The following is an 11,613-nucleotide window of genomic DNA, read 5'->3' as shown; positions in this document are numbered from 1 at the left end:
CCAAGTATTTGCCTAAGTCACTAGTAAAAGGAATATGAGAAACACCAGACAACATTTCCTTCCTTCTATTAGAGATATTTCTAGAACAAATAGCTTTAGATTTTTCAATGTTAACCTTCATACCTGAAGCTTTGCAGAACAACTCCAAGGTGTGCACAACATTCTGAACTTGATTTTTCTTTGATTTACAAAAAAGGAGGAGGTCATCTGCAAACATCAAGTGAGAAATTCTAGGTCCTCCTCTAGAAACAGCCACACCATCCCAAATACCCTTGTCAACTTGTTTGGAAATGAAGCACGCCAATCTCTCCATGCACAAAACAAATAAATAAGGAGAAATTGGATCTCCTTGCCTGAGCCCTCTGCGAGGTTGGAAGCTGTCCAATCTATTCCCATTCCAAAGGATGGAAAGATTTGAAGTCTGAACACAATTCATTACAAGCCGAATAATTAGAGAAGGAAAGCCAAAAGATTCAAGAGTGTGCTCAAGAAAATTCCAATCAACTCTATCATAAGCCTTTTCTAAATCAATCTTAAAAGCCATAGCTCCTTTTCTAGACTTTGTCCGCTTAAGAAAGTGAAGAACTTCTTAGACCACAATAGTATTATCAGGCACTCCTCTACCATGTATAAACCTTCCCTGAGTTGGGCTAACAATCTCATCCAAAAAAGGTCGTAATCTATTAACTAGCACTTTAGTCACTAGCTTATAAATTACATTACAAAAGCTTATTGGCCGAAAATCCTTCAATCTAGTTGGAGGGTCACATTTAGGAATAAGAACAATCAAAGTTTCCAACAAAGAATGGCTTAAAGTCTCCCCTAAGAATGCTTTCTGAACAGTACACCACACCTCATAACCCACCACATCCCAATATTCCTTGAAGAAAAAAACTTGAAAACCATCCGGCCCAGGAGCTTTGAACGAGCTCATATTATCCAGAGCTTCTTTAACCTCCAACATTGTTACTGGTTTAGACAAATTATCACAAGCATCCTGGCTAAGAGATGGCATAGGAATTTCTCCCATGCAATTAACCTCAACAGGCTCAGTAGAGCAAAAAATATTTTTGAAAAAATGAACAACCTCTCTTTGTAAAACTGCCGGATCATCAGACCAGGACCCATTACTGACCAGCAACCCATGAACCTTGTTAGATTTTCTTCTAATGATGGTTTGCATATGGAAAAAGCTAGTATTTCTATCACCATACCGAACCCATTGATCTCTTGACTTCTGGTACCAAAGCAATTCTTCCTGGGCCAAAACTAGATTATACTCAGCTCTCAATTCTTCCTCTTTGTGCTTCAAAATCGGATCATCGTTAGCTTCCATTTTCCATTGAATACAATTCAAATAAGCCTCCGATTCCCTCTTTTTAATAAAAATATTGCCGAAGACCGTAGAGTTGAATTCCAACGAAGCTTTTTGAACCCCCAACAACTTCCTATGGATGCCAAAGTCTGTACTATTCCAAGATTTCTGAACAATGGCCTTGTAATCAGGATGCGTTGCCCATGCCGCTTGGAATCTAAAAGGCCGGTTTCCTTTCTTGATAGGAACTCCTTGACTACAGATAAGTAGGGGACAATGATTAGAGTGGGAACGGCTGAGAACTTCAACAAAAGCTTCTGGAAAAAGAAGGCGTCATTCTGTAGTACAGCAAGCTCTATCCAATCTCTTTGCAATTTCTCTGTTTCCTTGAATTTTACGGAACCAAGTAAACCGTCTTCCAGAGGTTGTGGTGCACGAAATTACAATCACACTTTTGCAACTCCGCACAACTAACCAGCAAGTGCACTGGGTCGTCCAAGTAATACCTTACGTGAGTAAAGGTCGATCCCACGGAGATTGTCGGCTTGAAGCAAGCTATGGTTATCTTGTAACTCTTAGTCAGGATATCAATAATTCTCAGATTTAATTGTGAAAAGTAAAAGAACATAAAATAAATACTTGTTATGCAGTAATGAAGAACATGTTGAGGCTTTGGAGATGCTTTGTCTTCTGAATCTCTGCTTTCCTACTATCTTCTTCTTCATGCACGCAAGGCTCCTTCCATGGCAAGCTTTATGTTGGGCATCACCGTTGTCAATGGCTACTTCCCGTCCTCTCAGTGAAAACGTTCCAAATGCGCTGTCACCGCACGGCTAATCATCTGTCGGTTCTCGATCATGCTGGAATAGGATCCATTGATCCTTTTGCATCTGTCACACGCCCAACAATCGCGAGTTTGAAGCTCGTCACAGCCATCCCTTCCCAGATCCTACTCAGAATACCACAGACAAGGTTTAGACGTTCCGGATCTCAAGAATGGTCGCCAATAATTCTAGCTTATACCACGAAGACTCTGATCTGAATTATGAGGCTAAGAGATATGCATTCAATCTAAGGTAGAACGGAGGTGGTTGTCAGGCACGCGTTCATAGGTGAGAATGATGATGAGTGTCACGGATCATCACATTCATCAGGTAGAGGTGCGAATGAATATCTTAGAATAGAAGCAAGCGTGATAGAATGGAAAACAGTAGTAATTGCATTAATTCATGAGAACAGCAGAGCTCCTCACCCCCCAACAATGGGGTTTAGAGACTCATGCCGTAGAGAATACAATATGAAATGTGTAAAGTGTCATGAGGTACAAGATGAATCACTAAAAGTAGTTTTTATAGTAAACTGGTGACCTAGGGTTACAGAAAATGAGTAAGCTAGGGTGTTTAGTGTAAAAATCCACTTCCGGGGCCCACTTGGTGTGTGCTTGGGCTGAGCATTGAAGTTTTCATGTGTAGAGATTTTTCCTGGAGTTAAACGCCAGCTTTTGTGCCAGTTTGGGCGTTTAACTCCAGTTTTTATGCTAGTTCCGGCGTTAAACGCCAGAATTCTTGAGCTGACTTGGAACGCCTGTTTGGGCCATCAAATCTCGGGCAAAGTATGAACTATTATATATTGCTGGAAAGCCCAGGATGTCTAATTTCCAACACAATTGAGAGCGTTCCAATTGGGCTTCTGTAGCTCTAGAAAATCCACTTTGAGTGCAGGGAGTCAGAATCCAACAGCATCTGCAGTCCTTTTTCAGCCTCTGAATCAGATTTTCGCTCAGGTCCCTCAATTTCAGCCAGAAAATACCTGAAATCATAGAAAAACACACAAACTCATAGTAAAGTCCAGAAAAGTGAATTTTAAATAAAAACTAATAAAAATATAATAAAAAATAATTAAAATATACTAAAAATAATGCCAAAAAGCGTATAAATTATCCGCTCATCACAACACCAAACTTAAATTGTTGCTTGTCCCCAAGAAACTGAAAATCAAATAGGATAAAAAGAAGAGAATATACAATGAATTCCAAAAACATCTATGAAGATCAGTATTAATTAGATGAGCGGGGCTTTTAGCTTTTTGCTTCTGAACAGTTTTGGCATCTCACTTTATTCCTTGAAGTTCAGAATGATTGGCATCTATAGGAACTCAGAATCCAGATAGTGTTATTGATTCCCCTAGTTAAGTATGTTGATTCTTGAACACAGCTACTTTATGAGTCTTGGCTGTGGCCCTAAGCACTTTGTTTTCCAGTATTACCACCGGATACATAAATGTCACAGACACATAATTGGGTGAACCTTTTCAGATTGTGACTCAGCTTTGCTAGAGTCCCCAATTAGAGGTGTCCAGGGTTCTTAAGCACACTCTTCTTTTTGCTTTGGACCTCGACTTTAATCGCTCAGTCTCAAGTTTTCACTTGACACCTTCACGCCACAAGCACATGGTTAGGGACAGCTTGGTTTAGCCGCTTAGGCCAGGATTTTATTCCTATGGGCCCTCCTATCCACTGATGCTCAAAGCCTTGGATTCTTTTTATCACCCTTGCCCTTTGGTTTAAAGGGGTATTGGCTTTTTCTGCTTGCTTTTCTTTTTCTTTTCTCTTTTTTTTTTTTGCCTCTTCCCTTTTTTTTCTGCAAGCTTTTCACTGCTTTTTCTTGCTTCAAGAATCAATTTTATGATTTTTCAGATCATCAGATAACATTTTTCCTTTTCCCATCATTCTTTCAAGAGCCAACAATTTTAACATTCATAAACAATCAACTTCAAAAATATGCACTGTTCAAGCATTCATTCAGAAAACAATAGTATTGCCACCACATCAAAATAATTAAACTGTTTTAAAATACAAAATTCATGTACTTCTTTTTCTTTTTTAATTAAAAATATTTTTTAAGAAAGGTGATGGATTCATAGGACATTCATAGCTTTAAGACATAAACTTTAAATTTTTATTAATTATGGAATAAAAATAAGACTCAAAAATAAATATAAGCACAGACCCATAATAATAGAAGACAGAAAATTAAAAGCAGAAGAATAAATGACTCTTAAAATAGACTCTTAATAATAAAGGTTATCACAGAATTAGGACTTAACAACCTTGATTTTGAGGAGTGGATGCTCCCTCAATCTGTGGGGTGCTTGGTCCTTTAAGGGAGAGCTTCTGGCGCTTCAGCTCCTGTAGCTCACGCCCCTGCTTCTCCTGTTCCTTCAGCAGTTTGCAGAGCATGCAGTTTTGATTCTGCTGTTCTTCCTTAAGTTGTTCCATAGCTTCTTGCAGCTTGGTAACAGATGCTTCTAGGCGGGTCCAGTAGTCAATTTCAGGAATTTCTGGGAGGAACTCCTGCGCCCTCCTTTTGATAGAGTTGTCTTGCACTTGTCCTTCCATTGACTTCTTGGTGATTGGGTGTTCGATTGGGATGAATTCATCTACTCCCATCCTCACCCCAGCATCTTTACATAGCAGAGAAATTAAGTTTGGGTAGGCCAGTTTGGCTTTAGTGGAGTTCTTGTTTGCAATTGTGTAAATTTCACAAGAAATCAGATGATGAATCTCCACTTCTTTTCCAAGCATAATACAATGAATCATCACTGCTCTTTTGACCGTGACCTCAGAGCGGTTGCTAGTGGGCAATATAGAACGCCCAATGAAGTCTAACCAGCCTCTTGCAACTGGTTTGAGATCTCTCCTTTTGAGTTAGTTTGGGACACCTTTTGAATTGGTTATCCACTTAGTTCCAGGGAGGCATATGTCCTCTAGAACTTGATCCAACCCCTTATCTACTCTCGCCATTCTCCTATTAAAGGATTCAGGATCATCTTGTAGTTGAGGCAATTTGAAGATCTCTCTTATTTTTTCCAAATGGAAGTAAATAAGCCTCCCTCTGACCATGGTTCGGTAGGTATGAAAGGCGGTTCCAGTGATTCTCTGCTTATCTGTCAGCCACAGATTTGAGTAGAATTCCTGAACCATGTTTTTTCCCACCTTTGTCTCAGGATTGGCTAGAATTTCCCATCCTCTGTTTCGAATTTGCTCTTGGATCTCCGGATATTCATCCTCTTTCAGATTGAATTTAACTTTCGGGATCACTGACCTCAGACCCATTATTTTGTGGTAATGGTCTGCATGTTCTTTGGTTAAGAACCTCTCTTGATTCCAAAGACTCTTTGGAGTATTCTCTTTCTTGCCTCTTGATTTGGTTTGTTTTCCCTTAGGTGCCATGATCTTGATGATTCTTAGCTCAGTGATCACGGAAAAACACACCAAACTTAGAGGTTTGCTTACCCTCAAGCAAAAGAAAGGAAAGGGGAGAGAGAGGAGAAGAGGCAAATTCGAATGGTGGAGAGGAGGGGATGGCCGAATGTATATTTATAGGAGGAGGGGAGGGATTTCGAAAAATTTGAAAGAGATATGATTGATGGAAGAAAATAAAATCATGATATGAAAAAGATGATATTTGTAATTGAAAAAGATATAAAGATGTTAAATCTGAAAATTTGGTTATGCATCTAAGAATTAAAAGATGATATGATGAGTTGAAAAAGATTTGGAAAGAAATTAAGAAGATAATTGAGTTTTTGAAGAAGATTTGGGAAGGATTTGAAAGAAAATTGAAATGAGATTTAGAAAATGTTTGAATTTTTGAAAATTGAGGGTGAATGATGAAAGTTTGAAACATGTTTATGCAGAAAAGTATGACTCAAAACATGAAAATTTGAAAAAAAATTTGAAGTTGGAAACAAAATCTCCTCCCCCTGCCTTTCTGGCGTTAAACGCCCAGAATGGTATCCATTCTGGCGTTTAACGCCCAATTGTTGGCCATTATGGGCGTTTAACGCCCAGCCAGGTAGCCTGGCTGGCGTTAAACGCCAGAAACCCCTTTATCACTGGGCGTTTTTCTGAACGCCCAGGATGCTGCAATTCTGGCGTTTAACGCCCAAAATGGTACCTTTACTGGCGTTTTCTTGCTAGCAAGCTCCTTTTCTCTGCTTTTTGCACTGAATCCTTCTGTAACTCTGTGAATTCCTTCAATTTTGATGATTAACCTTTGAAGAAAAATGTATATCAAACTTCTACAAGTATTAATTAAAATAAATAACTTGCTAATGGCTGGGTTGCCTCCCAGCAAGCGCTTCTTTATTGTCTTTAGCTGGACTTTTACTGAGCTTCATTCAAGCCTCAATTTTGAGCATTCTTGCTCAAAATTGCTTTCAAGATAATGTTTGATTCTCTGTCCATTAACAATAAACTTTTTGTCAGAATCAATATCTTGAAGCTCAACATATCCATATGGTGACACTCCTGTAATCACATATGGTCCCCTCCACCGGGATTTTAGTTTCCCGGTGAATAATCTGAGCCTAGAGTTGAACAGTAGAACTTTTTGTCCTGGCTCAAAGACTCTAGATGACAATTTCTTGTCATGCCACTTTTTTGCTTTTTCCTTATAAATTTTTGCATTTTCAAAAGCATTGAGTCTGAACTCCTCTAGCTCATTTAGCTGGAGCAATCTTTTCTCACCAGCTAACTTAGCATCCATGTTTAGGAATCTGGTTGCCCAGTAGGCTTTATGTTCCAATTCCACGGGCAGATGACAGGTCTTGCCATACACAAGCTGGTATGGAGAGGTTCCTATAGGAGTCTTGAATTCTGTTCTGTATGCCCACAGAGCATCATCCAAGCTCTTTGCCCAATCCTTTCTACGGGCAATTACGGTCCGTTCCAGGATTCTCTTTAGTTCTCTATTAGAGACTTCAGCCTGCCCATTTGTCTGTGGATGATACAGAGTTGCTACTTTGTGGCTAATTCCATATCGAACCATAGCAGAGTAAAGCTGTTTATTGCAAAAATGGGTGCCCCCATCACTGATTAGTACTCTGGGAACACCGAATCTGCTGAAAATATGTTTCTGGAGGAACTTCAGTACAGTCTTGGTATCATTAGTGGGTGTGGCAATTACTTCCACCCATTTAGATACGTAGTCTACTGCCACCAGAATGTAAGTGTTTGAGTATGATGGTGGGAAAGGACCCATGAAGTCAATACCCCATACATCAAACAACTCAATCTCTAAGATTCCTTGTTGAGGCATGGCATAACCATGAGGCAAGTTACCAGCTCTTTGGCAACTGTCACAGTTACGCACAAACTCTCGGGCATCTCTATAGAGAGTAGGCCAATAGAAGCCACATTGGAGGACTTTAGTGGCTGTTCGCTCACTTCCGAAATGTCTTCCATACTGTGATCCATGGAAATGCCACAGGATCTTCTGTGCCTCCTCTCTAGGGACGCATCTGCGGATCATTCCGTCTGCGCATCTCTTAAAGAGATATGGTTTATCCCATAAGCAGTACTTTGCATCAGAAATTAGTTTTTTCTTTTGCAACCTGCTGTACTCCTGGGGTATGAACCTCACAGCTTTATAATTTGCAATGTCTGCAAACCATGGTGCTTCCTGAATGGCAAAAAGTTGCTCATCCGGAAAGGTCTCAGAGATCTCAGTAGGAGGGAGGGACGCCCCTGCTACTGGTTCTATCCGGGACAGGTGATCAGCTACCTGATTCTCTGTCCCTTTTCTGTCTCTTATTTCTATATCAAACTCTTGCAGAAGCAACACCCATCTTATGAGCCTGGGTTTTGAATCCTGCTTTGTGAGTAGATATTTAAGAGCAGCATGGTCAGTATACACAATCACTTTTGAACCTACTAAATAGGATCTAAACTTGTCAATGGCATAAACCACTGCAAGTAACTCCTTTTCTGTGGTTGTGTAGTTCTTCTGTGCGTCATTTAGAACACGACTGGCATAGTAAATGACGTGCAGAAGCTTGTTATGCCTTTGTCCCAACACTTCACCAATGGCATGGTCACTGGCATTACACATTAATTCGAATGGTAATATCCAGTCAGGTGCAGAGATGACTGGTGCTGTGACCAGCTTGGCTTTCAGGGTCTCAAACGCCTGCAGACACTCTGTGTCAAACACAAATGGCGTGTCAGCAGCTAGCAGGTTGCTTAGAGGTTTTGCAATTTTTGAAAAATCCTTTATGAACCTCCTATAGAATCCTGCATGCCCTAGAAAGCTTCTGATTGCCTTAACATTGTCAGGTGGTGGTAATTTCTCAATTACCTCTACCTTGGCTTGATCCACCTCTATCCCCTTCCATGAAATTTTGTGTCCAAGGACAATTCCTTCAGTCACCATAAAGTGACATTTTTCCCAGTTTAAGACCAGGTTAGTCTCTTGGCACCTTTTCAGGACAAGTGCTAGATGATCAAGACAGGAGCTGAATGAGTCTCCAAATACTGAGAAGTCATTCATGAAGACTTCCAGGAACTTCTCTACCATATCAGAGAAGATAGAGAGCATGCACCTCTGAAAGGTTGCAGGTGCATTGCATAGACCAAAAGGCATTCTTCTGTAAGCAAATACTCCAGATGGACATGTGAATGTTGTTTTCTCTTGGTCTTGAGGATCCACTGCAATTTTGTTATAGCCTGAATAGCCATCCAAAAAGCAGTAGTATTCATGGCCTGCTAGTCTCTCTAGCATCTGGTCTATGAATGGTAAAGGAAAATGATCCTTTCTGGTAGCTGTATTGAGCCTTCTGTAGTCAATACACATATGCCACCCTGTAACTGTTCTTGTGGGAACCAGTTTATTCTTTTCATTATGAACCACTGTCATGCCTCCCTTCTTGGGGACAACTTGGACAGGGCTCACCCAGGGGCTATCAGAAATGGAATAAATAATTCCAGCCTCTAGTAACTTAGTGACCTCTTTCTGCACCACTTCCTTCATGGCTGGATTTAGCCGCCTCTGTGGTTGAACCACTGGCTTGGCATCATCCTCCAATAGGATTTTGTGCATGCATCTTGCTGGGCTAATGCCCTTAAGGTCACTTATGGACCACCCAAGAGCTGTCTTGTGTGTCCTTAGCACTTGAATTAGTGCTTTCTCTTCCTGTGGATTTAAAGCAAAGCTTATGATCACTAGAAAAGTGTCACCCTCTCCCAGAAATGCATATTTCAGGGATGGTGGTAGTGGTTTGAGCTCTGGTTTAGGAGGTTTCTCCTCTTCCTGAGGGATTTTTAGAGGTTCTTTTATTTCCTCTGGTTTCTCCAAATCAGGCTAAACATCTTTAAAGATGTCCTCTAGCTCTGATTCAAGACTCTCAGTCATATTGATCTCTTCTACCAAAGAGTCAATAATATCAGTGCTCATGCAGTCATTTGATGTGTCTGGATGCTGCATAGCTTTGATAGCATTTAACTTGAAATCATCCTCATTGACTCTCAGGGTCACTTCCCCTTTTTGTACATCAATAAGAGTTCGTCCAGTTGCTAGGAAAGGTCTTCCTAGAATGAGAGTTGCACTCTTGTGCTCCTCCATTTCCAGCACTACAAAGTCAGTGGAAAAGGCAAATGGCCCAACCTTGACAATCATGTCCTCAATGATGCCTGATGGATATTTAATGGAGCCATCAGCAAGTTGAAAACATATCCGGGTTGATTTGACTTCTTCAGTCAACCCAAGCTTTCTGATAGTGGATGCAGGTATTAGGTTGATACTTGCTCCAAGGTCACATAGAGCTGTCTTGGTGCAAGCACCCTCTAATGTGCATGGTATCATAAAGCTTCCTGGATCTTGAAGCTTTTCTGGTAAGCTTTTTAGAATGACTGTACTGCATTCTTCAGTGAGAAACACTCTTTCAGTTTCTCTCAAATCCTTCTTATGACTTAAGATCTCTTTCATGAACTTAGCATAAGAGGGTATTTGCTCAAGTGCCTTTGCAAACGGGATCTTTATTTCAAGAGTCCTGAGATAGTCTGCAAAGCGGGCAAATTGTTTATCCTATTCCGCTTGGCGGAGCTTCTGAGGATAAGGCATCTTGGCTTTATATTCTTCAACCTTAGTTGCTACAGGTTTATTCCCTACAGAAGTGGTTGGAGAAGCCTTCTTAGAGGGGTTACTATCAGCACTTGCAGGTGTTTGATCCCTCATTGGCGTTTAAACGCTAGGATTGGGTGCTAGATGGGCGTTTAACGCCAGTTTCCCACCCTTTTCTGTCATTTGAACGCCAGAACTGGACAAGGAATGGGCGTTTAACGCCAAATTTTCCCCCTATTCTGGCGTTTGAACGCCAGAGTTATTCCTCTCTGGGCTCTTAATGTCCTCAGAGGGATTTTGGGCAGTGGTTTGGTCATCCTCTGTCATTTGTTCCTTTCTTGACTTTTTGCTACTTTGAGCTGAGTTATTCAATGTCTTCCCGCTCCTTAGTTGGACAGCTTGGCATTCTTCTGTTATCTGTTTAGATAGCTGCTGTCTTGTCTAATTCAATTGTGCTTCTATATTCTTGTTAGCATTTTTAGTGTCTTGGAGCATCTCTTTGAATTCTGCTAATTGTTTTGTCATAAGGAGTAATTGCTGATTAAGTTCAACAATCTGTTCTTGAGGATTAGGATCAGTAGTTACTGCCATAGCCTCTTCTTTTATGGAGGACTCACTGTTTGAGTACAGATGTTGATTTCTAGCAACTGTATCTATGAGCTCTTGAGCTTCTTCAATTGTTTTTCTCATGTGTATAGATCCACCAGCTGAGTGGTCTAGGGACATCTGAGCTTTTTCTGTAAGCCCATAGTAGAAGATGTCTAACTGTACCCACTCTGAAAACATTTCAGACGGGCATTTTCTCAGCATCCCTCTGTACCTCTCCCAGGCATTATAAAGGGATTCATGATCCTCTTGTTTAAAGCCTTGGATGTCCAGCCTTAGCTGTGTCATCCTTCTTGGAGGGTAAAATTGATTCAGGAATTTGTCTGTTAATTGTCTCCATGTTTTTATGCTTGATGTGGGTTAGTTATTTAACCACCTCTTAGCTTGATCTTTTACTGCAAATGGAAACAATAATAATCTGTAGACATCCTGATCCACTTCTTTATCACGTACTGTGTCAGCAATTTGTAAGAACTGTGCCAGAAACTCAGTAGGTTCTTCCTATGGAAGACCAGAATACTGGCAATTTTGCTGCACCATGATAATGAGCTGAGGATTTAGCTCAAAGCTGCTTGCTTTGATGGGAGGTATACAGATGCTACTCCCATATGCAGCTGTAATGGGGTTAGCATATGACCCCAGAGTCCTTCTAAACTGTTCACTTCCACTTAGGTCCATGATGGAGAAAGGGAGATGATGTGGATTGCAAATAAAATATATTTTTGTTTTATTTTATTTTAATTAAAATTAACCGAATAAAATAAGGTAAAATAAATGGAAAATAAAATAAAG

This window comes from Arachis hypogaea, chromosome 20, assembly GCF_003086295.3.
Source record: "Arachis hypogaea cultivar Tifrunner chromosome 20, arahy.Tifrunner.gnm2.J5K5, whole genome shotgun sequence".
Lineage (NCBI taxonomy): Eukaryota > Viridiplantae > Streptophyta > Magnoliopsida > Fabales > Fabaceae > Arachis > Arachis hypogaea.
The sequence above is the reverse complement of the archived record's forward strand: the minus strand, read 5'-3'. Positions refer to the sequence as shown.